General features: G+C 45.5%; 1 protein-coding gene across 4 annotated transcripts in view; it reads right to left on the bottom strand.

Annotated features, from left to right (window-relative positions):
• Nucleotides 1–27,470, bottom strand: part of ANKRD11 (ankyrin repeat domain 11) — a 456,185-nt gene that overhangs the window by 350,227 nt on the left and 78,488 nt on the right. For 2 of the 4 annotated variants that reach the window (XM_033940962.1, XM_033940964.1), the window contains exons 3-4: nucleotides 24,213–24,241; nucleotides 9,199–9,279 (exon numbers count right to left, since the gene is read on the bottom strand). The gene's annotated coding sequence lies outside the window, so the exon portion shown is untranslated. The remainder of the gene's footprint in view (nucleotides 1–9,198; nucleotides 9,280–24,212; nucleotides 24,242–27,470) is intronic. The other 2 variants (XM_033940960.1, XM_033940963.1) reach the window with 1 other exon arrangement.

Below are 27,470 nucleotides of genomic sequence, written 5' to 3'. Positions count from 1 at the left end.
AGTCGCTGAGACGTAGCCAACCAATTCTTGGACAGGTTGACTACCCATAATAGCAACTGTAGGAACTCCACATCCCAAGCTGAAACTTGGGAACTTCTCCTGAAAAGACTTTACTCGGATCAAGCAGTCATCCAGATAGGGGTAAACGAGAATGCCCTCCTTGCACAAGTTCGGCACGACCTCCATAATCTTGGTGAACATCCGCGGAGCAATGGCCAGACAAAAAGGAAGCACACAAAATTGATACAATGTCCAGATCTCCTCTGAAGTAACCCGCTCTATTTTGAAACTCTCCTGGAAATGTCCAGATAACCTTTTGTGCTATCTGACTTGAACTGCAAGGTAATAGTGGAATAAAAATCACTAATGTAATTTCATGTCATGTCATGATGGTGCCATCCCAAGTTTGCAAAGTGAAAGAACCGCTGATGGGAGGCGCAAATCGGAACATGCAAGTAGGCTTCCGTCAGATCGAGAGAGGTCAAAAATTCCCCTCGGCTGAACTGCCAGAATGATAGATCTCAGGTTCTCCAGGTGAAAAGACGGAACTCGCAGAGCCCTGTTGACCCCCTTCAGATCCAAGATGGGCCGAAAGTCCCCTCTTTCTTGGGCACCACGAAGTAAATTGAATACCGGCCGGTGCCATGGACACTACTGCTTTGAGATCTAGCAATCTTTGAAGCGTCTGGCGAAAGGCCCACTTCTTCCATGCCACCTGACAAGAAGTGAGAAAGTGATCTGGCAAGGAACGCGAAAACTCCAGAGCATAACCATCCCAAATCACCTGCAGGACCCACTGATCTAATTGTGATCTCAGCCCACCCCTGGTAAAAGTCTTGCTACTGAGCGCCCACTGGAGCCAAGGGAGGAGCCGGCAAGGAGTCAATGGGTGGGACGGGCAACGGGGGGACTAGCGGAGGAATCACGTCCCTCCCCATCGAAAGGGTTGCATGCGCTGAAAGTAATAGTCCCAGGAATGATCCAGAGGCAGTAAAAGCAGCAGCCCCTCAACCAGGATGGTATCTGCGAAAATCACGCAAATGCCCCTGAACAATGTAACCCTACGCAGGTGGGCGGGCATGGTCTTCAGGAAGATGGAGCACCTTAGAGTCCATTAAGGTTTGAACCAACTTGTCCAAATCCTCACCAAACATAAAAACTCCCAAACGGGAAATTTTGTCAGCTTAGCCTTAGATGCCGTATCCGCCAACAAACCTGGAACCACAAGGTATGACAAGCGGCCACCCCAAGAGCCATAGACTTGGCCGATGCCTGCAACAGGTCATACATGGCATCAGAGAGATAAGCACCCATCTCAATTTTGGCTACTTTCTGTTTCACCAAGGACCAGTCATCAGACTCACAGTCAAGGACACGCTCGGCCCACCACACAAGCCCGAGCTACCAGACAGCAATGTTACTTACCGTAACAGTTGTTATCCAGGGACAGCAGGCAGCTATTCTCACTAGTGGGTGATGTCATCTGACAGAGCCCCGATATGGACATCTCACAAGCATACATGCTTGCAGCAACTTCAGAAGTTTCGAGATGCCCGTACCGCGCATGCGCCAGTGCCTTCCCGCCCGATGGTCCGGGCGTGTCTCCTCAGTTCAGATAGCTAGCAGAGAAGCCAACCCAGGGGAGGTGGGTGGGACGTGAGAATAGCTGCCTGCTGTCCCTGGATAACAACTGTTACGGTAAGTAACATTGCTTTATCCCAGGACAAGCAGGCAGGTATTCTCACTAGTGGGTGACCTCCAAGCTAACCTCAATGGGATGGTGGGAGAGTTGGCAACTTAAGAGAATAAATTTTGTAATACTGTTTGGCCAAACTGTCCATCCCGTCTGGAGAAAGTATCCAGACAATAATGAGAGGTGAATGTATGAACCGAGGACCAAGTGGCAGCCTTACAAATCTCCTCAATCGGTGTCGATCTGAGGAAGGCTACAGAGGCCGCCATTGCTCTGACCCTATGGGCTGTGACTTTACAGGGAAGGGGTAATCCAGCCTGGGCATAGCAGAAAGAGATGCAAGCCGCCATCCAGTTGGAGATCGTACGCTTCGATACAGGTTGTCCCAACTTGTTCGGATCAAAGGAGACGAAAAGTTGAGCAGTTCTGTGTGGTTTGGTGTGATCCAGGTAGAAAGCCAAAGCACGTTTACAGTCCAGAGTGTGAAGAGCTGATTCTCCAGGATGAGAATGAGGCTTTGGAAAAAACACAGGAAGAACTATGGATTGGTTGAGATGAAATTCAGTGACCACTTTAGGCAGGAATTTCAGATGAGTGCGAAGGACCACCTTGTCATGATGGAAAACTGTGAAAGGTGGATCCGCCACTAAGGCCTGAAGCTCACTGACTTTGCAGGCAGAAGTGAGGGCAACAAGAAAAACCACTTTCCAAGTGAGAAACTTCAGCAAAGCCTTGTTGAGAGGCTCAAAAGGAGGTTTCATAAGCTGAGAAAGGACAACATTGAGGTCCCAAACCACTGGAGGAGGTTTGAGAGGAGGATTGACATGGAAAAGTCCTTTCATAAATCTAGAAACCACAGGATGAGCAGAGAGAGGTTTCTCTTGGAGAGGCTGATGGAAAGCCGCAATAGCACTCAGGTGGACTCGTATGGATGTAGACTTGAGGCCAGACTGAGATAGGTGTAGAAGATAGTCCAACACAGAAGACAGGGAGGTTCTCTGAGGCTCCTTATGATGAGAAACACACCAGGAAGAGAATCTAGTCCACTTTTGAGAGTAGCATTGTCTAGTAGCAGGCTTCCTGGAAGCCTCCAGCACCTCCCTCACCGCCTGGGAAAACTGGTGAGGAGTTACGTTGAGAGTAACCAAGCTGTCAGGTGGAGACACTGCAGGTTGGGATGGAGTAGAGATCCCTGTTGCTGAGTAAGCAGTGAAGGAAACACTGGAAGAAGGAATGGCTCCCTGCTGCTGAGTTGAAGTAGAAGGGAGTACCAAGGCTGTCTGGGCCACCGAGGAGCTACCAGAATCATGGTGGCATGGTCTGATTTCAATTTGACTAGAGTCTTTTGAATGAGTGGAAATGGAGGAAACGCATACAGAAAGCGATTCCCCCAGTCCAGCAGAAAAGCATCTGCCTCGAGGCGATGAGGAGTGTAGATCCTGGAACAGAATTGAGGCAGTTTGAAGTTGTGGGGAGCCGCAAAGAGGTCTATCTGAGGCGTCCCCCACTGAGAAAAGATCTGAAGAAGGGGCCTGGAATGGAGGGTCCATTTGTGAGGTTGGAGAAGACGACTCAAGTTGTCCGCCAGGGCATTGTCCTTCCCCTGAATGTAGACAGCTTTGAGGAAGGTATTGTGGCGAATCGCCCAATCCCAGACTCTGAGAGCTTCCTGGCAGAGGGAGGCCGAGCCCATGCCCCCCTGCTTGTTGACATAATACATGGCGACCTGATTGTCCGTGCGAATGAGGACCACCATGTCGTGAAGCAGATGTTGAAACGCTTGAAGAGCATTGAAGATCGCTCTGAGCTCCAGAAAGTTGATATGATATAGCCGGTCCGCACTGGTCCATAATCCCTGAGTGCGAAGACCGTCCAAATGAGCTCCCCATGCATAAGTCGAAGAATCTGTCGCGAGAACCTTCTGATGGGGAGGAGTGTGAAACAGCAAACCTCTGGATAGATTCGAAGAGGTCATCCACCAAAGTAGCGACTGCTGAAGAGCAGGAGTGACTATGATGTGACGAGTCAAAGGGTCTGACACCTGAGTCCATTGAGAAGCAAGGGTCCACTGAGGAATTCTGAGGTGAAGTCTGGCAAAAGGCATCACATGAACTGTAGAGACCATGTGGCCCAGGAGAACCATCATGTGTCTCGCTAAGATGGACGGGCGAGAAGACACCGACTGGCAGAAACAAAGAAGAGTTTCCAAGCGCTGAGGCGGGAGGAATGCTCTGAGCTGAATGGTATCCAGAACCGCCCCGATGAAGGGAAGAGACTGGGTAGGCTGTAGATGAGATTTGGGGAAGTTGATCTCGAAGCCCAAACTCTGCAGGAACCAAATCGTGGTTAGGGTCGCCGAGATGACCCCTGGAGCCGAGGTGGCCTTGATGAGCCAGTCGTCGAGGTAGGGAAATACCTGAAGCCACTGGTTCCGGAGTGCAGCGGCCACGACCACCAGACATTTCGTGAAGACTCTGGTAGATGAGGACAGGCCGAATGGAAGCACTCGATACTGCAGATGCAGATGTCCCACCCGAAATCTGAGGAACTTGCGAGAGGCCGGATGAATGGGAATGTGAGTGTAGGCCTCCTTGAGATCCAGAGAGCATAACCAGTTGTTCTGCTCGATGAGGGGGTAGAGAGAAGCAAGGGTCAACATGCGAAACCTCTCCTTGATCAGGAACTTGTTGAGGATCCTGAGGTCTAGAATAGGTCGTCTTCTTCGGAACAAGGAAGTACCGGGAGTAAAAACCCCGGTTGTGTTGGTTCACAGGGACCGGCTCGATGGCCCGGAGCCAGAGCAAATCCTGAGCTTCCTGAAGAAGAAGGGCGGTCTGTGTCAAGTTTGAAGGATACTCTCTTGGAGGGTGGTCCGGAGGGACCTGATGGAACTGAAGAGAGTACCCTTCCTTGATGATGGTAAGGACCCAGAGGTCGGTGGTGATAGCCGCCCATCGATGATAAAAATGATGGAGGCGACCCCCAATGGGAAAAACAGGGGAAGGCAGAACGAGATTGGTTATGCTCCCTAAGAGAAAGTCAAAAAGGCTGAGGAGCCTTGGGGACAGTAGAAGGCTGAGGTTTTTGTTGAGCCTTCTGTGGAGGTTGTCTCTTCGCATAGCGCCGCTGATAGATCAAAGGTGGTCGAGAAGGTCGAGACTGCGTCGGCTTAGGCTTGGGACGAAGAATAGACTGAAAAGATTTCTCATGGTCAGACGGTTTCTTCGTCACAGTCTCGATGGATTCATCAAACAAATCTGCTCCTGCACAAGGAACGTTGGCAAGTCTGTCCTGGAGGTTTGGGTCCATGTCAATGGTCCGAAGCCACGCCAATCGACGCATAGCCACAGAATAGGCGGCAGCCCATGCCGAGAGCTCGAAGGCATCATAGGAGGATTGCATCAATTGAAGGCGCAGCTGGGACAGCGAGGCGACCACTTCCTTGAATTCGAAGCGAGCCTGAGACTCAATGTAAGGCGTAAACTTCCGAAGCACAGGCAGGAAGAACTCCAAATGTTGCAAAATGAAAAGTATAATTGAGAACTCGGGAAGCCATCATCGAGTTCTGGTATATGCACCTCCCGAATTTATCCATGGTCCGGCCCTCTCTGCCCGGAGGTACCGAGGCATACACCTTGGACGGATGAGACTTCTTAAGGGAGGATTCGACCAACAGGGATTGGTGAGAGAGTTGAGAGCCCTCGAATCCCTTGTGATGCACTGTTCGGTACCTGGCATCTAACTTGCTAGGAACGGCCGGGACAGAGTACGGCGTTTCAAAACACCTCATGAAAGTTTGGTCAAGGAGTTTGTGCAGAGGAAGACGAAGAGACTCGGCAGGAGGATGAGGCAAATGCATGGTATCCAGGTATTCCTTGGAGTATCGGGAACTGGAGTCCAAGGTGATGTCCAGGTCATCCGCCATCTGCCGGAGGAAAGATGAGAAGAATAACTGGTCCGCTAGCACAGGCCGGCGGGACGGACTGGACGAAGTCGAGGCCTCGGGATCCATAGAGACCTGTGAACGACAAGGCGAGAACGAGCCACAGGGATCCTCGAACTCCGGTCCCGGAGGAGGAGAGACATCCGAAGAGGAATACCCTACACGAGGTAGCTTCTTCTGAGGCGAGACTGTAGAGTGTCGAGAGGAATGCCTTGAAGAATGCCTGGACCGACGCCCCTCCCGATGTCTGGAAGGGGATCTAGATCGGCGGTGCTTAGAATGGTCCCCAGAAGCCTCCAAGGAGTAGATGGGACTCGAGGCAGTAGAGTGAAGAGGCGGGAGATTCGACGCCTCTCGAGATGCATCCCAGGCCTGATAAGGAGTGCGGAAGAACTCTTCCTGTTTGCGATGCCCAGGGCTTCGATTACTCGAAGGAGGATTCCAAATATCCTCGTCCGGAGGTGTAATAGGCTCTAAGGGGGGCATGTCACTAAAAGAGGCCCGCCTCGAGGGACCGGCCACCGAGCACCGCTCCTCCTCGCCAAGCAGCGAGAGCGAACGGCGAGAAGGGGGCGGCTCCCCCCCCGAGGAGGAACCGGTTGGTCACCCTGAATCGTGGCCAGCAACTTGGGTCCCACGGTGGTCATAAGCTCGATGAATTGAGCCTCCATAATTGAACGTAACGAAGCCGACAAGGAGGGAGACGCACCTAAAGTGGGGCCTCCTGAACGGTCTTCGCGTTCCTTCGTGGTCGAGTGCTTTGGCTTGGAAGCCTTCGGCACTTTGAGAACTACTGGCGGAATGGGAGGCGGGGGTACCTGATCCGAGGAGACGGAGGAAGGCACCTGAGCAGGAGGCGGGGTCGAAGCTTGAATAAAGGAAGCCGGCTTCAGGAGACCCGGCGCAGTAGTAGTGGCGGGAGGCTTTGCAGATGCAGGCGAAGCGCTGGTCGAAGCCGAAGGTTCCTTAGCAGCTTCCATCTTGAACATCAACTCCCACAAAAAACAGCGACGCTTAAATGCACGTGCTGTGAGAGTGGAACAAGGCCGGCACGATTTCGGAAAATGTTCTGGACCAAGACACTGCAGGCAGCGTCGATGCGGGTCCGTCAACGAAATCGCGCGCTGGCACTTGCTACACTTTTTAAAACCGGTAATTGGCCGGGACATAGGCCGAAAAAGCTCCGCCGCAAGATCGAAGGAGCTGGGCCTGAGCCACGCGGCCGACCCAGTCGAATCACCGGAAGAAATTTTTATTTATTTTTTTTTTTTTTAAATAAGAAATTGAAGAAAGAAAATACACGATAAAGAGTAAAATAACTCAAAACCGCGGCGATTAGAAGGCAAGAAACATGGGTTCAATTAGCGCAGAACTGAAGTAAACTTCTCAGATCCGCGGAAAGAAAAGAACTGAGGAGACACGCCCGGACCATCGGGCGGGAAGGCACTGGCGCATGTGCGGTACGGGCATCTCGAAACTTCTGAAGTTTCTGCAAGCAAGTATGCTTGTGAGACGTCCGTATCGGGGCTCTGTCGGATGACATCACCCACTAGTGAGAATACCTGCCTGCTTGTCCTGGGATAACGCCACATATCGCCTCCTGGACCACAAGGGCAGAGACATCAAAATTCTGCTTAAGGATGGTCTCTAACCTACACTCCTCAGAGTCCCTAAGGGTAAGCCGCCCTAAACGGGCACTGTATGCCATTTTGTGATGGACGAGACCACCATGTCCACCACCGGCAACTTCAAAGTATCCCTATCCCACTCTGGGATGGGATACAGGCGAACCATAGAGCATGCAAAATGAAAGGGCGCCTCTGGCGCTTTCCACTGCGCAAGCACAAATATCCCGAATATCCTGATGCATAGGAAAAGAGTGGGATGCTGAGCGGATCTTCCGAAGCAGAGGGTCCACCACACGCAGGGTCTCCTTCGTGTCTTCTGCGAAATGCAACACCAAGGAGACCTAAAGAATAAGCTCCTGGAGCTCTTCCTGCTGCAAGATGCGCACCACAGATGCATCCTCGTCAGCTGATGGAACTGAAAAAACTGCCACCAACGGCACCTGAGACGATCCTGGAGGTCTCCCAAAGAGTCCAGGTCCTCATCAAGAGAAAACTGCTCCCCATAGAAAAAATCATAGCCCCAAGAGACCCTCAACTGTTTGGACGATAGAGGAGGCGGGGACAAAACCAGCGCTAAGGGGGGCCAAACTGGAGTGGACACAGAGGTAAACACCCCCCCACCCCACCCCCAGGGCAGAAGTAGGACCCCCAGCCGTCTTACACAAGGCAAAAACAAAATCGTGAAAAAAACCCCTGGCAGCCCAATGGGACTCACTGCCAAAGCAGAGGACCCAGCAGAAACCTGCTCCTGTCTCTCCAATACAAGGGGAAGGTCACCTGAGGCTGTAGACAAAATTGAGGTACTTCCTGCCAAAATCAGAGCACAGCGCAACGAAAAACATGCTCCCGAGGCCTATAGGAGCTGAGAAACCTGAACCGTCCCAGCCGCTAAAGATCATTGTGCAATACGCAACCTAGCTAAGGGAAAAAGTGCCAGTTAGCAATACATTTTTCCCCTCATATTTTACCTGTTCCCTGCACACGCATATTTATTGTATCTGTATTCGCTGATTGTAACTATTTGCTGATTGCCCAGCCCTCCTCTGTTGTAAACCGTATTAGCTGATTCTTTGTTGTATCTATATTCACTGATTGTAACTATTCGCTGATTGTCCAGCCCTTCTTTGTTGTGAACCGCCTCGAACTACTACGGCTTTGGCGGTATATAAGAAATAGAATAATAATAATAATAAGCACTAACAATGAACTGAAGGCTCCCTTCACACTGGCACTGCCTCATGATTTTTTTTTCGTCAGAACAGACTCAGAGAGCCAGTGGAATCTGTTCTGACAGACAAAAAAAAAAAAAAAAAATCCCAAAACATATGCCTTGCTAGTATCGGTGGCAAGGCTTACAACTGAGGCATCTCTAGAAAAAATTTTGGAGATGTGGAGGAAATAGAGGGAGGAACTCAACTCATGACCCGTCAAGTGAGACACCCCCGAGGTCAGATGGACCCCCCAAAAGCATCCCCCCAAGCTCAATCCAGCACCAAACAGGGATAAAAAGGCCACTAAACAACTTCCAACAGTCCTACACTAACCATTTTCAGGGAAGACAGGCACAGCTTATCACACCTGCTAAGACTGAGAACAGACTAGTTAGACTAGAGCAGTGGTTCCCAACCCTGTCCTGGAGGACCACCAGGCCAATCGGGTTTTCAGGCTAGCCCTAATGAATATGCATGAGAGAGATTTGCATATAATGGAAGTGAGAGGCATGCAAATCTGCTCCATGCATATTCATTAGGGCTATCCTGAAAACCCGATTGGCCTAGTGGTCCTCCAGGACAGGGTTGGGAACCACTGGACTAGAGTGAAGCACAGCTACATTAACCGCTCACATCCTCTTATCAACTCTGAAAGATAAGATAAATTAAGATTCAATTTCTTAAGGGATCTCCCACCATAGAATAAACTAAACAGAAACTTACATATTCATAAGGGAACATTTCAATGGAATACTGGCCAGAATGCTCTTTCTGATCTTTTTCTCTCTCTCTGTACCAGAAGCCCTATGAAACAAAACAGAAGGAAAAGGTTATATGAAGAATTCATTGAAATAAGCACCTTCCAATGGAAACTGAGTTCTGCAACAAAGGGTCACAACATCACTTAGACTCATGAGTTTCATAAGGAAATGTGGTGGATCCAGAAACAAGCTTCCCACTGAAAGTAGAACAAAACAGTAAAATAATTCAAGAAAACCTAATAAAGAGTAATGGGGAACTGAGAATAAAATCAAATTGTGGTAGTGGACATCAACCATAGGTAGATAATGCCTTCAATATATGGTCCTTGCAGATTTTTATTTACCTTAATATTTGGTTTTCTAAGTTATTATGGCTGTAAAAAAAAAAAAAAAAAGAGGTGGAAAAATATTTAGAGCACAGTCAACACTTTTTCAAGAGCAAAAATAATGTTTTTCCTTTTTTTCTCTCTCACTCTCTCTATATTTCAGATTTCCTTTCTATTTTCGCTCAGGGTGTTAGGTTTTCAAATCACAGTTAACTGATGTGAAGATATTAGTACAATGGCGCAAAGCAGATATTGAAAGATTAGGTTTTTACCTGGATAATCTTCTTTCTGTTAATCTACTACTGATACCGTACATATGGTTTTCAATCCAAGCCCACAAACCGGGACTTGCAGAAGTGACACACTCAGCTTGCCACACCTGTATAGTACACCCCCTCAGTTTTGTCCCAAAGCAATCGATCACCACTGGAATAAAACACAAATGGGTATGGGGAACTTTCATGCCAACATCAAACAGTTCTATTCCGTTCTGCAACTTATAAGAGAACAAAGAAATAGCAATAAACATGAAAACATTCAAGAAACATAGCAGCAATAATAACCAATCTGCTATGTGCAATAAGCACCAACATCAAAGGAGACAGAGGCTGAATAATGCACTTACATATAGAGGGCCATCTGGCTGGCAGGAGAAGAATCTCGGGCCTGGAAATGAGAGATATCCGAGGCAGAAAAGCAGGCAATACCGAAAAAAGATAGAGGGAAGGTCATATGGAATCTGTAGTAGATTAACAAAAGAAGATTAACCAGGAAAGAATCTAATTTTTCATTCTAATACATCTACTCCAGATTCCATACATATGGTGCCGCACCAGAACAATGGCAATGGTATAGGATGGGACAAAAGAGCCTGCCTGCAAAACCAAAGAGTTGCCACATCCACTCTGTAAAACCTCGCAGAAGTATAAAGCTGCGCCACTCCTGGTTGAGCATGCCTTGAGAGAAACCGACGGCTGATTTCCATAGGCGATGTATGTCAATGAAATGGCCATGCAAATCCATCTGGCTTACTACACCTGAACTGATTAGTAAGTACAAACAGATGGTCAGAAAGATAAAAATCATTGGTCCTATCTAAGTAGTGAAGACAGACGTTTTGTACATTGTTTCTGTAATATCATATCCTGCTTATTGGACCCCGTGGGTTGAAAGGCAGGCAGACAAACCTCCTGGTTGACATGGAAATCAGAAACAACCTTCAAAAGAAAAGGAGGAATAGCACGGAGAGTTATTTCTGCCTCTGTGATTCTGAGAATGAGTTCTCTACAAGAGAGCTTGCAGCTCTGACAATTGCCTTGCCAAAATGATTGCCACTAGGAATACTGCATTGACTGTGAGGTCCAAAAGGGATCAGCCTTTGAACAGCTCAAAAAGGAGCTTTAGCAAGGCCTTTCCATGTGGGAAAAGGATGCAGTGGTGGCCTCAAACAAAGTGTATCTCTACGAAATCTAGTCACATCTGAATGAGCTGTAAGCAAAATAGAACCACTTTGCGCCCTGAAGCATGAGAGACCTGCCACTTGTTCCTTGAGGGAAGCCACTGCCAGGCCTTTCTCCAGAACAGCTTGCAAAAAAGCTAGGACTACCGGAATGGGAGCACATAACGGCTCCACTTGGTCCCTGTCGCACCACTGTTGAAAAGTCTTCCAAGCCGTGGCATAGGTGGCTATAGTAGAGGGCTTTCCTGTCCGCAACAGAGTAGCAATAACTACATCTGAATAGCCTGCTGGAATTGGGACCTTGTGCTCAAAAGCCATACCATAAGACCAAAGCACTGGGGATTTTCCATGGGAACTGATCCCTGACTGAAGACCATGATGAAGAGGGAACTTGAGGCCCCTGTCCCACTGAAGATGGACAAGATCTGCATACCAAAGATGATGAGAAGTTCAGGGCCACTAAACTCATGAAACTAGAATGTGTCGAGATCCTGCAGATGACTCAGCCCACTATGAACCAAAGCAGGAAGAAGCAAAACAAATCCTGGTTTGGCCAGGGCTAAACTAACACGCCTAGTCCTAATCTGCCTGGTTCTGCTCTTCGACTGAAGCAGTGTGTTAATTTTGAGTTCTTGGCAGAAACCATCAAAGTCCACTGCTGGTCTGCCCCAGCGACGCACAATGAGTTGGAACACCTTTTGTAAGAGGAACCATTCCCCCAGGTCCAGGACTTGACAACTGAGAAAGTCTGCTTTAACTAAAGTAAAACTTAAATTTATAGACCGGGTCATCTTCATATAATAAAGTTCAACTCTGTTTACAATAAACTAAAAAACTGAAAAAATTAACTACTCCAGCCATGTGCGCAATGGACAGAGCCTGAAGATATACTTCAGCCCACCGAAAGAGCATCTGTGCTTCCAGATGCAATGTAGCACTTCTGGTGCCCCCTGCCAGTTCACATATACTAATGCTGTTACATTGTCGGAAGACACTTGTACTGCTTTCCCCCTTAGGGCCTTTTCCAGAGTTCGTAACACTAGCCTGATGGCTAGAAGCTCTAGATGGTTTATGGACCACCGTTTTTGATGGGGAGTCCACTGGCCCTGGATGGAGTGGTCTCTACAGTGGGTCTTCAAGCCAAAAAGGCTGGCATTGATCGTGAGAGCCACCCACTCCGCGACCCAGAGAGGTATGCCCTTAGACAAGGAAGCTTCTTAAAGCTACCGGCAAAAGTTGCTCCTCACTATCTCTGTCTATGGAAGTTGCATCTGAAGAGAATAATGCTGAATGGACCACCAAGACAGGAGAGACTCCTGTAGGGGTCGCTTATGCACCCTGGCCAAGGAATAACCTCCATTCAGGCTGTCATGGAGCCCAAAACATAAAGGTAGTGCCAGTGCATAGGGGACAGAAGGTCTTAGAGAGCCCAGATTTGGTTCTGGAACTTCTGTTTACTTGGCTTTGGAAGAAAAACGCAGCCCTGTGCCATATCGAACTAAATGCCCAGATATTCCAAGCTCCGAGTTGGTTCCAGCTGGCTCTTCCTGAAGCTGACAATCCAGTCCAGCCTTTGCAGGAGAACCACAACCTTACGCATTTCCTGCTCGCACTATAGCCTGGATGGAGCTCTGACAAGCCAACCATTCAAATAGGGGTGTACTTGGACCCCCATTTTGCAGAGATAAGCAGCCACCATTACCATTACTTTGGTCAAGGTGTGGGGTGCCATCACCAATCTGAAGGGAAGGGCTACAAACTGGAAATTCTGCTGGAGAGCATGAAATCTCCAATATTTCCTGTTCCCGGAAAGATGGGAATATGAAGATAGGTTACTGTTAAATCCAGAGATGACAGCAGTGCTGGGTAGTAACTAGTTACATTGTTAGGTAACTATCTATGTAACCAGTTACTTCGTGATAAGCTCAATAAAAAGTTAAGTAGCTAGTTACTTTATTTTAGTTAACTACTAACAAAATTAACAAGTTACTTTTGCATTACTGTTTACATAGCATGCAGAACAATTGATAACGAATTTCCATTAATACTATTTTACTCATTAAGGCTCCAATTCAACTCATTTCTCTTACCTCGCCACACTGCAGTATAGTAACTACCCATCTACAGGCTATACGTAGCGACAGCCAGTCAAACGGGCTCTACTGAACTGAAAGAGTTGCTTCATAAATGGCTGGACTGTTTTTGCAAACTTAAAAGGGACTAATCTGCAAACTCATTTGCATGTACTGTTATTAGTAATATCAAGGGCCTCTGAAATGGCTAAGAGGCTCTAAACACTGAGGAGAGAACCCCAGAAGGGAAGGGGGGAATACCTCCCCTTTCAAAATGAAGCTCCAAGGACTACTGTGGACATAAGATATTCTCAACCTGAGATAAAAAGAAGGCAGTGATAAAGATCTGTAGACTGGAAAAGTACCTTGTCAGAGTCCTGGGACTCTAGGACTCTCTGGGCTCTTGAGGGGATGAATGCTGGTTGCGGCCTAATGCTCAGTAAGCCCACAATGGAGTAAAATGATATTCACAACACAAGCTCATCTGAACGTTCAATCTTCACTGAATGTTTTACACTAGTACAGTCAGACAGCAGAAATATTCATGTATGTTGCAAACTTTGCCCACCGGATTCTAAGCAGACCTACAGCTGTGCAATCAATAATTCTGCCGGATTTAACTATCACCCCCCTCCCAAATTCATATACAACTAAAATATACCACATGAAAATAATATCTTATGTCATTCTTGTTGTATGATATTGTAGATTTTCAAGTGATGTTGTACTATAATTGTTTGATATTTACTGTACACTTGATGTAACTTATAAAATGAATAAAGAAATTAAAAAAATAATAATAATAATAATAATTCCGCTGGATTCTAAGCAGACCTACAGCTGTGCAATCAATAATACCGCAAATCTTAAGAAGCAAATGCAAAATGTCCACCCAGCTGCACATGATAAAACTGCCTTCGACGAAGAGATCAGCAAGCTGTTCTTCATCAGATGAATCAGAATTACAGTTGCGCGGGGAGAGAAATCCCACATGGCCCTGCCAAAACCCTACCCATCCCCGCCAGGAATCCCTTCCGTCCCCGCCCATCCCTATAAACTTCAGAAATAGTTATTTCATTTAATTATGCTACTGAATTAAAGGCTCTGGTAGAGATCCATTTACAAATAAGCAAAGAGACTTTATTAATTTGGAAATATTAATTGGGAAGAATACATACTTTGTAAACGGATTTCTACCAGAGCCTCTAATGTAAATATAAGGAAAAATTATGATCTTACCTGTTAATTTTCTTTCCTTTAGACGCACCAGACGAATCCAGAGACCAATGGGATAGCACACATCTACCAGCAGGCGGAGCTAGAGAAACTGATTAACAGGTGGTCCTATTGGCTGGCACTCCTCCTGTATCTCCAGAATAGCTCCTTGCCCAAGCATCCGTAACCATCAATAGGCATATCATGTAAAAAACTTATTTCCCATAACAAATCTCAAAAGGCAATAATACAGAATACAACCATCAATAATAACAAACTTCGAAAGTTGGAAAAGAAAAACCCGACAGACAATATCCAGAAAGGGTGGGGCTCTGGATTCATCTGCTGGGTCTAAAGGAAAGAAAACTAACAGGTAAGAACATAATTTTTCCTTCCTTAGCAACAGCAGCAGATGAATCCAGAGACCAATGGGATGTAGCAAAGCAATCCTCAATCTGGGTGGGAAGCAAACACCGCCCCCGCAACAACCAAAGCACTAAACGCATCTACCGCATGCGCCCCCACATCCAACCAGTAATGCTGAGAGAAAGCACTCTCGGAAGACCAAGTAGCCACGAGACAAAACTCCTCCAAGGAAAAAACCTCTGGACCGAGTCCAAGAAGAAGCCATCGTTCTGGCGGAATGGTCATGAAGTTCCTTCGCTAACCGCTTCCCTGCCATCAAGCAAGCGTAAATAATGTCATCCTGGACCCATCGAGCGATGGAGGCCTTGGACGCCACCATACGTTTGAGGCGTCCCATGAAGAATACAAAAAGGTGATCTAAACAACTAAAAGTTGTTAGAAACCTAGCTCGCGGAGAACGCTACGCACTTTCAAAAAAATGCAGTGAATAAAAGCACGTCTCCCCATTTCTCCTCCCAGGAAGAAGGAAGGAAAAGTGAGAGTGGCATAAAAGAAAGGATGACACTGAAATTGTAGTACCGTCTGAACTGATTGTAAATCAGAAATAGTAATCCCCTCCAAACAAGGCCTGCAACTCAGAAAACTGCCGAGCTGAAGCCATGGCCACAAGAAACCCGGTGTTCAAAGGCACAGCCCTTTAGAGTCTCAAAAGACAAAGATGAAATGAAGCCTTCGGTAAACTGCGAAGAAGTACCTTAAGACTGTACTCCGGACAGGGCTTTCTAAGAGGTGTACGAATATACCGTACTCCGTTTAGGAACTGAACTACATGAAGCTGAGAAGTAATCAAAGAGCAATATACCTTGTAACAAGCTAAGAATGACACTTGAAGCTGAAGGGAATTGAACACTAAGCCCTTGGCAATACACTTGTGCCAAAAAATAACTCTGGAAGGGTGCAAATGTTGAGAAGTACCCAAGAAAGGACAAACCTCCAAAAGGAAGCAGAAGCCATAAGTGAAGATGTCTGTATCGCCTGGATAAGAGAAGAAACAACCTGCTTCGCATAACCCTTACACGTCAGCCATGACTTTTCAAAAGCTAGGTCGCAATACCAAAATAGTACAAATATCCATGTTTATCGGACCATAGGTGAGCAAATCCAGAGATACCAGGAAACTCAACAGTCCGGCTGTCGAAAGACTCATCAGATCCGTATAGCAAGAATGGTGCAGCCAATCCAGAGATCCTACAAAAACTGTGCCCTGAAAGCGAGCCTGAGATGGCAAATCCAAGCCATCATCAGCCAGGGGAAAACACTGAAAAAAGAGAAACCAGAGGCGAGAAAGAAGCCACGCTGCTACCCCCTCTGACTCCCACTCCCTGTGCCCACCGAAGAAGCTAGGAAGCTTAGAATTTGAGACGAGGCCATGAGGTCTAGTTCCAGATCTCACTTCCATAAAAAGAGCTGGAAAGCCTGAGCCAAAATTCTCAATATCCAGGATATAGAAGATTTCACTAGTACTAACATTTACACTTTCTAGAGCGTACACAGCGCCGTACACTGTAACATACAATAAATGGGCCATGCACAGATTTCATGGAGAGAAAGTCTATCCAAACTCTTTTCCTGATTAATAAATGATCTGCCAACAGAAGAGGAAGATGAGAGTCCACCCATTGAAGTAGAACCACAACTTTACCTGCCAACTGAGCACATCACCTACTGCCCAGGCTGTAGAGAAATACCCCCATCATAATACTGACTGAAAAGACCTTCAGCGTCATTCCGGAAGAATGGTCTGAAGCTCCAGAAACGGTAGCCTGACCATGCTCCAGAGTAGAAGAATGAACAAGTACTGAGTCGCCTCTTAAGACCAGACTCCTGGAACTGAGGATGGAAGGCACCAAGCCCCCCAACCCGACAGCCCGGGATTATTGGTGGCCATGAGCTAGTCCAGCAAAGACTGAGGCATGCCTTTGAAAAGAGAAATCTCGCTGAGCCACCAAATCATACAGAGCGATGCTTGAGGAGCCTACCAAATAATTGGAGCCTGAGATACCGGGAACCACCGGAACAAAAGCGACTGCTGTAGTGTTACAATAGGAAAGCAAGCCGAAGTTCCCAGTGGAGTCAGCAATATGGATCCTAGAACCTGTACAGAATCCCATACTCTTGGTCATGGTGACCAAAGAAAAATGCAAACCTGAGACTGTGACCCATCGCTCTAGTCTCTGGGAAGAAACACATTTCTCTCCTATATGAATAAAAACATCTCCCCGATATACCTATAAATAGAACAGGAGAAAAGAGCGCTGTGCCAATTCGAAGATTCACGTCCAAAGAACTGAGGAAAAGAAACCACCCTTTTCGTGTCAGTCAAATGGCCCGAATGGAAGACGTCCGAATCAAGCAGTCAGTCAAGAAGAAATTAGGTGAATCGCCTGGTAGCGCCAAAACAGTACCACTGCCCACATTTTCTAAACTGTTCATGAAGCCTTGGTTAGGCGAAATGACATGTGCCAAAACCGAAAGTGCTGCTCCAAAAGAGGCAAGCAAACCTAGTACAGATTCGGAGTCCATAATGAAAATGTAAATATTATGCCAGTTTTTCTACAGAAACTAATTCAGCAGAATGGGATCCAGCCTGCCCAATGCCCCCGTCTTGGGCACCATGCAGTAAGTGGAACAACGTCCCTTAGTTCCTGAAGAACTACAAGAACTGCCCTGAGGACCAGTAACACTTAAAAGGGAAACACAAAACATAGAGACTCCAAGAACTAACCGGAAACCTGAGGAGGATGCAAAGTTGCAAGCATGTTGAAAAAAGTTCACAGCCCCCTGACCTGACATTATAGCATCTTCTCCCTCATGAGAAAGCCTGAAGAGTCATTGGAAGAAGTCAAGATCCCCTCAGAATGAAGTGCAGAAGGTCAGGGAACGGCAGGATGAGAACTGTAGGATCTGTAAGTAGAAAGAAATTCTCCTAGGAAAAATCAAATTTCGCAATGTAAAGAGGAGTATACTGGAACCATGAAAACAGTACTAACTCCATGCAACATGAGCGAAATACGTATGTCCTTTAAAGTGAATACATACTAGACACAATCAAGATGCTGCCTCTACCGCCCTGTGGAAAACAACAGCATCCTAACAGGTATCAGACAAAGCTCACATCGCTAATGAGAGCTTCAGGGATGAGGCTAACCGCCACACTGCGTGCGCTCCTCCGCACGTTTGATAGAATAGGTAACTGGCTCCTGGTCAGAAGGAACTGTACAGCCCTTCATGTCTGGTCAGGAGGTCCGTCTAGCATATGCCATGAGAAGATGGCAACAGGAAAAACCAGCGTGATAAGCATGGATATCTGAAGTCCAGGCTCCCTCAGAAATAGAGAAAGAGAGTCCTGGCCGCAGAAAGATGCGAAGTGTTATTATGCCCATAGAGACAGCCTGAACTTGGAAACTGTTAGTACTACCTTTAGGCATATATATCCTATGCCACTACTAGACACATGCAGCGCAGCACAGAGGCCCAAATAAGGACAGTTACCAACAGACAAAGGCTCAATCTGTAGGGACCCCAAGAGAGACAATGAGATACCCATGTGAAATACAGGGCACTATCTTACTGCTGATCTCACTGTGCTGTGAGTTGCCGTATGTCGGCTCAGTCCGGAGACAAACCGAGACTGGGTGACCTAGCACAGGTCAGAGTCTCTCTGGTAATCCCCTTGAGTGCTAACCCCAGAGTCCGATTAAACTAGCAGCTTCCTTCAAGGGAATACAGCAGTAACACAGACATAAGACATATAAAATCTGCCCAAGCTTGTCCCAAAGCTGGTGAAACACGTACAACTTGTCTGAACCGGAAAGGAGAGAAGCTGCGGCATACCCTGACCAAATTCAGCTGTAAATAAACTACCGGAATGCTGCAGCTCTCCCGCCATCGCCGGAGACCCAAGTGCACGCCTGATTCTCGCTGACACGTGGCCGCCACATCAACGCTCCTAGAAACATAGTCGGATTCAAGCTCCGCAAAATTTACCCTGCCGCGGCATGCATAGAAAGAAAGACTCGGGGAATAACCAGAAGAACGGTGGGGTGCTTCCCACAGCGCCAGAAAAAACATGTCCCATCTCTTGCGCGCTGCTATAAACCGGCACCTGCACAATCAGCTGCAGATGGCCTTGACAACCACCGACGAAAGAGAGCCTTGGAATAAACAGGACTACTACTGCTGCACTGAAACTCAACGAGGAGTACAAGTGCAAGCATGAAATCGCACCGCTACTGTCGCGCTGTAACCAACAAGGAAACCAAGTGCATACAAAGGGCGGGAAAGTCCCGGCTCCCTCAACGGATTTCTAGTCATAAAATTTAGCCTCAATAAAATATCCATTCCTTAAACGTATATTGACCGAACCCACAGTACTAAGACTCCCAAACAAAACCTGAAGTTCAAACAACAGTAAAAAACACAGACATACTCACAAGCTTGTTGTTAGGGCCGGTTCAAGCCAGTTAGTAGTGCAGCAATAACAGGGCAAAATGTGGCAACTGAGGTTTTTTTAACAGAGAGGGGAAAGAAGAAAAAATCGAGACCCAATCAGATCCTCTAGCAATGGAGGGAGGGTGAGGCAGGGACCTGGGGGGACCAGGTGTAACCTCTAAAGCCGGCACCATTCAGCTGGACACCCCTGTCTCACTGAAGAGAAAATCTCAACAGGAGAAATAGCATTGCCATCTCACTGAAGAGAAACCTCAACAGGAGAAACAGAATGGCAGTCTCACTGAAGAGAAACCTAAATAGGAGAAAATAATTTTCCAGTCCCAGCCAGAATTCAGGAGCTAGTTGAATAGCGACCATTTCCTGCTGGGTGACAGAGAATACTGGAGATACAGGAGGAGTGCCAGCCAATAGGACCACCTGTTAATCAGTTTCTCTATCTCTGCCTGCTGGTAGATGTGTGCTATCCCATTGGTCTCTGGATTCATCTGCTGCTGTTGCTAAGGAAAATATAAATATTCAGCTGATGATAACCCCCAAGCTATCAGCTGAGGACTTCCTTTGCAGTTGGCCGGGGGTCCCTTTTGCCAAGCTTGGCAGGCAGTAGTAGCGTCCCCGAGTCACAGATGCTGGCACCTCAGTGGCTCATGGATGTTGCCAGCGACTGCTGTGCTTGGTGGAGGGGAGTTCTGGCCGTCTCTAGAGGAGGTCCTCTGCTGGCGGTGCTTGGGGATCCTCACCAGGCACAGCAAGGGTCAGCAAAGTACTTCAACACTATAGAAATAAAACCAGAAATGCATTTCCTTTTCTTTTGAACACAATACAAAGACATCTGCTATATACATTTCCCAAAGCTACCATATTTTAGTCAATAAATTCTGTTTTTTACCTTTGTTGTCTGGAGGCTTATTTTTCCATAAAGTTGGTCCCAGTTTCTTTTTTCCACTTTCCCATCTTCTGTAAATTCTTGTTGCTGTCCATTGGTTCCTCCTACCATGGTCCAGCATTTATCCCTTTCTCATCTTTTTGCCTGCCCACCCACCAGCCCCATGTCCAACATTTCTCCTTCTATCACCCCTCTCCAGCACCATGTCACATCTCTCCCTCCATTCCATTCACCACTATGTCCAACATTCCTCCCTCTTGCATCCATTTCAATCTGTCCCACTGTTCCCTTTCCACCACAGTATTTCTCCCTCTCATCTGTACCTCTCTCCCTATGACTAAAATTTTCCTTTCTTCCATTCCCATATACATAACCATCTCTTTCCCTCCCTCTCTCCCAAGTTCATGTCTTCTGTGTCCAAAAACGCATTCCCTCCCCCACCTCAACATCTCTTTCCCTCCCTTCTTCCCTCCTCTTTCCCAAGTTCATGCCTTATGTCCAAAAACACAAATCCTCCCCCACCTCAGCATCTCTTTCCCTCCCTTCCTCCATCCTTTCTAAAGTTCATGCCTTGTGTCCAAAACGCACTCCCTCCCCCACCTCAGCATCTCTTTCCCTCCCTTCCTCTTTCCCAAGTTCATGCATTGTGTCCAAAATGTACTCCCTCCCCACCTCAACATCTTTCCCTCCCTTCTTCCATCCTCTTTCCCAAGTTCATGCCTTGTGTCCAAAAACGCACTCCCTCCTCCACGTCAGCATCTCTTTCCCTCCCTTCCTCCATCCTCTTTCCCAAGTTCATGCCTTGTGTCCAAAACGTATTTCCTCCCCCACCTCTTTCCCTCCCTTCATCCATCCTCTCTCCCATGTTCATGCCTTGTGCCAAAAACGCACTCCCTCCCCCCTTTTGTATTCCGCCTCCCACCCCTCATCTGCAAGCAAAATGGAGCTCAAGCCGCGAGGCTCGTCTTCTTTTTCGTACCTGCCCTGCCGTAGCACACAGCCGACCGGAAGTCTTCTCGATGTCAGCGCTGACATCGGAGGGAGAGAGGGATTTGCTTAAGCCCTCCCTCCAACATCAGTGCTGACATCGTGGAAGACTTCCGGTCGGCTGTGTGCTGCAGAAGGGCAGATAGGAAAAAGAAGACGAGCTCGCAGCTCGAGTGCATCGAACCCCGCAGGATCCCCATGACCCTAAGGGGCGTCCCCATGGAATCCCCGCGACCCGAAAGGGGAACCCACGGGATCCCCGCGGGTATCCCGTCGTCCCAGTTCAGCTCTCTAATCAGAATCCCTGCCAAAGAAAACAGCAAACTTTGGCTGCTTCATGAAGCAGTAACAGGTGCATCATTGTGTCTCAGAAAAGGGTCAATGATCTCAATATGAATTTTGTTACTGGGGACATGCAAGCCTTCTCAGTGGTCAAGTCAACAGAATTCATTCAGTTGGTCACTGGTTTTCAACCAGGCAAAACAGTATTGACTCACAAGGCTCTTATACTGGACATGTTGAGGACTGGTATCATAAGATGACAGACGACCTTCAGAGTAAGTTGTCACTTGTGACTGAAGTCTGCACAACAGCTGGCATATGGACCTCCCACAATAGAAGCTTTATTTTTTTTTGGGGGGGGGGGTTAGCATACACTGGATCAATATCAGCACATTGGAATGAAAATGTACAGTAGAGAATGACACGGGGACAAATTTGTCCCCATAGGAACTCAATTTCCCCATCCCATCCCATGAGTTTTGTCACTGTCTGTCCCATTCCTATAAGCTTTGCCTTAACCACACGAGCCTAGAACACTTATGATTTTAAAGTATATGAGGCTTGGGCAGATGAGGGAATGGGGCAGGGACAGGAAAAGAACTTGCGGGGATGGGACGGGAAAATGAGCTCCCGTGGGGACAGTGAAAAATTTGTCCCCATCTCATTCTCTAGTCTGCAGCATTAGCATGTTCATGTTTGCGAAGATGACATACTTTCAACCTGATTGCATCCACACTTGAGAAGATTCACTACAAATTTCATATCATTGACAAAGTTCTCTGCACAGTTACCGACAACAGATCAAACTCTGTTAAGGCGTTCTCAGAAACAACAGTCATAGAACCAACACAAGCTATGCCCTCACAAATCGACAGCAGACATTCTTGACAATCAAACAGATACAGAAGCAACAGAGGATGCACTTCCATTTCACAATCATTGTAGTACCCACACAATGAACTTGATTGCTGTGTGATTCAGAAGAGGCCACTGAAGATACAGATTACAAGAAGTTAAGCCGTATAACCTAAATGAAATGCAGTGCCCTCTGGAACAAGTGCAGTAAAAGTCCACAGGCAGCTGAAATAAGTGTACAGAACTTCGTAAACCACACTTGCTGTACTAAATGTTACTAGATGCAATTCATTCCATTATTCTATTTGGCAAAGTGTATTCTATTGTGGAGAAGTCTGAAACTGAGCTCAATGATATATGTGAGAAGCTTTCCACTCAAATGAAATTGCTTTCATGGGAGAGTATTTTAAGGTAATGAAACCAATTGCTATGGCACTGCAGGCTGAAAACCAAAGTTTCATAGAGTTCTTCTTCCAACAATTTCTTCCCTGCATGTACATCTTACCTCCATCAGGCCTTTGCTCAAATTTGCCAGCCCGGTGAAGGAGTTAATGACAGTCGTGGGAGTAAAACTGGATCCAGGACTTACAATGGGTTGTCAAGTGGTAAAGACAGTGCAAGTATGTTTTGCACAGATACATTTAAAACCAATGCTGTCACCATCTGACTTTCGTGCCTTTGTACAAGCAATAATTTTGTTGCAGCTGGACTACTGCAATATCCTGTACCTGGGAATAACTAAGACCAAGTGCAGGGCACTGCAGGTGGTACAGAATGCCGTGGCTAGATTGATAACTGGAACATCAAGATATGAGCATATTACTCCATCTCTCAGACAACTGCATTGGCTGCCAGTTGTATTTAGAATTCAATACAAAGCAATTATGTTATGTCTCCAATTTTTATATGGTTCGACCCCTGAATATTTTAAGGGTTTGATGTCTGAGAATCAACCACTAAGATTATTGCGCTCTGAAAGTTCAGCATTGCTGAAAATGAAGGCTAATCCTAAATATGTGGAAACAAATGCCATGACTTTTACATGTGCAGGAGTTCCAAGTTGTGGAATGGCTTTGTTGGTCAAATTCGAAAATGTAGAGACAGGAACGCATTTAGGAAAATGTTAAAAACACAATTATTTGTAGATGCATTTCTTTGAGCAACTGACCTTATATAAAGATTGAATCTGTCTTTGTTCCTATCTTGTTCTGATTTTTATATTTTATGTATGTAACTTTTTGTAAACCGTTTTGGAAAAAAACGGTATAGAAAATAAAAAAAATAATGATCTAATGAATAGAATCATTAAGCGCTTTGGTCCACTTGAAGCTAAGGATAATTTGATAGTATAGTAGACTCTCTCAGTTAACTGGCACTCTCAACCAACCAGAAAAAAATTGTCTCCCGCGCTCTTCAGACAATATCCAAAGTCGTGCTCCTGACCCAACACCACCCCTCCCTCCCTCCAGCCCCAGAGGCATCAGCAGCAAAGAAAAGGCCCTGCTGGGGCTGGACAGAAGCTGTCTGTTTACCAGCATTTCCTCTGCTCGCCGGCTGCTTCAGATGAGGGAGGAGGGGTTGTCAGGATCAGCTCTGCTGCTTCGGTAAGGAGGGAGGGGTTTGTCAAGACCAGCTCTACTAATTCGGGAACATAGGAAGGGAGGGAGGGAATATTCAGGACCAGATGGTTATCAGGAGGCTGTTCCATGTCTTTGTGCAGATGTAGGTGATAAGTGTATTATATAAGCGTTTGTATTTAATTCCTTTTGGTGATGGAAGGATCAGAAGTTAATAGGTGTTAAGCATTCATATTTGGACAACCTTTCTGTGTACTTTATTGAAAGGAGAAAATAATTATTACCTTAACCATTTAAATAGTTTTACTTAACCATAACAATAACATTATAGCATATGTAATTCTTGTATTTACTTAAATATCCATGTTAAGTGATGTAGTTTAAATATCTTTAAACAGTCAGGTTCTCACAAGAAAAACAAATACTGTGTTCTGTAGCTCACCTATCTTCATCATCTTGTTTGTTCATTATCTGGAAAAGAAAAACAAGCTTTCCTGCTTTATCGGGTCCCAAATGATTTCTCAGTTTGGAATGAATGAGAGTCCAAAGGAAGAGAATATTCTTTCTATGCCAGCAGAAGAAGCTACTGCTGTTAAAAGTGAAATCATTACTTCAAAACAGTCTAAATCCAAGTGACTTCTACCAGTTCACTGGTGTGACTTTCTTTAAAACATCGTCGGCAAACATATTTTTTGAATGGTTCCCCCTTGGCTCTGAAGTTTATTATAGTTGGCATTACAGATGGATAATTCCTGGATACCCATGTCATAGCTAATTCCCTCCTCTTTAATACTCAAGGTTTGATCCTGGTACCAGATATTGACAATGTTTGCAAGAAAATCAGCTAGAGACGGTGCTTGTCCCATTCATTTTTGTAATGCAAGTAGTTTAATTCTGTTATTGTGCAGTTTTGTTTTTAGTGCTCACTCAGTGCCTTCCAATAAAACAGCTATTTTTCTGTATTTTGTTTAAAGCTTCAGAAATGGGTTTCAGTATTCTCAGCATATCTTCAACATTTCTCTTAAGTCCAGTGTTGAGAATTTTGGCCATAACAATGGCATCAATTTTCTCTCGATTTTTTTCACAACCTGTCATCAGAATTGGCCAGTTCTTGATATACTGATCATATCTGTAGTGGACTGTTTTGAGCAGTATATCAAGAACCGGCCTATTCTGATGACAGGTTGTGAACAAAATTGATAGAAGATAGATGGCATTGTTATGGTCAAAATCCTCAACACTGGACTTAAAAGAAATGTTGAAGATATGCTGAGAATCCTGAAACCCATTTCTGAAGCTTTAAACCTCACTAAAATAGTAGTTCTCTCAGAGATTATTTCCAGAAAATTTTCCAGAAAATTGGTTAAATTCATCTCTCCACAAGCCTCTCCAGTATTGCCAGTTGGAGTAGAGTTCTTTAGTTTGTTCTTAATAGTGAGATATTGAGCTCTCAGAACTGATGGTAAAACTCTCTGCTGGAATTAAACTATCTCATGCAAATATCTCCGTATCATCTCAACAGCTGACACTATTGGAGATTTTGGAAATCTCAAATTATTCTCTCTCTGGTTATTCTCCATAAATTTCATCTTTTTCTGTATATAAGACCTCTCCTTGATAATGTCTACTTCTAACATTTTAATTTGGTTAAGTTGTTCATGATTTTTTTTTTCATTATTTATAAATTTTTTAATTTAATACACAAGTATCCACTTGTTACAGCAATATGGACATAATAAAAAGAAAAATATGATAAACAATCTTTTACAAATCAGAACACAATACTCAAAGAAGGAGTGAAAATGAAAGGCTAGGAAAGCCACAAAGAAAATTTTACATTATATATCAAAAAGGCCTTTGAATTATCCAGCAGTAAACTTCTTTAATCCGATCTAATATGTTGATTGATCTTCATATTATTTTCTTGAGTTCTATGAAGGCATTCAATTGTTCAGGAAAAAAGAATATATGCCTCATAGTACCTAACCATATTAAATATTTACAAGGATAAAGCAATCTAAATGTAGTTCCAATATCCAAAGTATCCTGTCTAAGAGCAAGAAAAGCTTTTCTTCTTTCTTGTGTTACCTTGGTTACATCTGGAAATATCCAAACTTTTTGTTCGTAGAAGAGTCTGAGAATAGTGGAAATATTTTTTCATAACATTATTCAAATCCTGTTCAAAAATAAAACAACCAACCAAGGTGGCTCTTGAGTATTTTCATTGTACAATTGCTCTAAAATAGCAGAAAAAAATGTTCCAAGTCCAACTTCTAATGTTCTGAAGACTGAGAAGATTGTAATATATTTTCATCCTGGGAATTCTTCTTAAGCACTTCCAAATAAAATGCCCTATTTATAGGGGGACATCATTTCACAAGCAAAAGAAAGTTTAAGAAACGTAAATCTTCTATTGTAATTTTCTTATTGCTTTTTCTCCTTAAAGATGTTTGATCTTTTACCACAGCACTTTGGAATTCTTGAATAGATGAAACATCCAATTGAAATAGTTGATTATTTGACAAAGGAATCCAATCTAAAATGCTCCACATATTTAGTTACGAAATTCATTTTGGAACCATGTTGGAATCCAAGCAAAGTACCGGGTAGAGCTTTGGATTCTTGCCCAGAAATAGTTAAGAAGAAAAAATGTAAAAAATTTAAATTGAACCAGGTTGGGCAGACTGGATGGACCATTTGGGTCTTTATCTGCCATCATCTACTATGTTACATTTTAGAGATTAACATTGTTACCTCAGCCAAAGATTTCTCCACTACTATTGTCAGATCAAGGACTGCCTTCCATAGAAATAGAAAATTTGGAAATTCCAACTCTCAAATCGCCTAGATGGTCTTGGCAGTCTTTCCTCTGTTTTTCATGATTCTTAAAACTCTCACTGTGTTCTCGCAGTATTTCACTTTGTTCACTATGAAGTTGATAGTACATAGAAACATAGAAAGTGATGGCAGAAAAAGGCCGAGGCCCATCGAGTCTGCCCACACCGCTGACCCCCCCCCCCCTATTTAATCGCTCTCTGATGACCTTTCCCTCGTAGAGATCCGACATGAGCATCCCATCTGTTCTTAAAATCCGGCACGCTGCTGGCCTCGATCACTTGCACTGGGAGCTTATTCCAGCTGTCAACCACTCTTTCGGTGAAGAAGTATTTCCTGGTGTCGCCATGAAACTTCCCGCCCTTTATTTTCAGCGGGTGTCCTCTTGTGGCGGAGGGTCCTTTAAGAAGGAAAATATAATCTTCTCCCTCAATACGACCAGTGACATACTTAAACGTCTCAATCATGTCTCCTCTCTCCCTGCGTTCTTCGAGAGAGTATAGCTGCAATTCGTTCAGCCTTTCTTCGTATGATAGATCTTTAAGCACCGATATCATCCTGGTGGCCATCCGCTGTACCGACTCGACTCTCAGTACATCTTTACGGTAATGTGGCCTCCAGAATTGTACGCAGTACTCCAGATGAGGCCTCACCATGGTTCTGTACAAGGGCATTAGGACGTCGGGCTTCCGACTAACAAAGCTTCTCCGGATACAACCCAGCATTTGCCTAGCCCTAGATGAGGCCTTCTCCACTTGATTGGCCGTTTTCATGTCTTCACTGATGATCACCCCCAAATCCCGTTCTGCTGTACTCCTTGCTAAGGTTTCACCATTTAATGTGTACGTTCTGCACGTATTATTGT

The sequence above is a fragment of the Geotrypetes seraphini genome, chromosome 4 (assembly GCF_902459505.1).
Source record: "Geotrypetes seraphini chromosome 4, aGeoSer1.1, whole genome shotgun sequence".
Lineage (NCBI taxonomy): Eukaryota > Metazoa > Chordata > Amphibia > Gymnophiona > Dermophiidae > Geotrypetes > Geotrypetes seraphini.
This window is presented reverse-complemented; position numbering and strand designations above follow the sequence as displayed.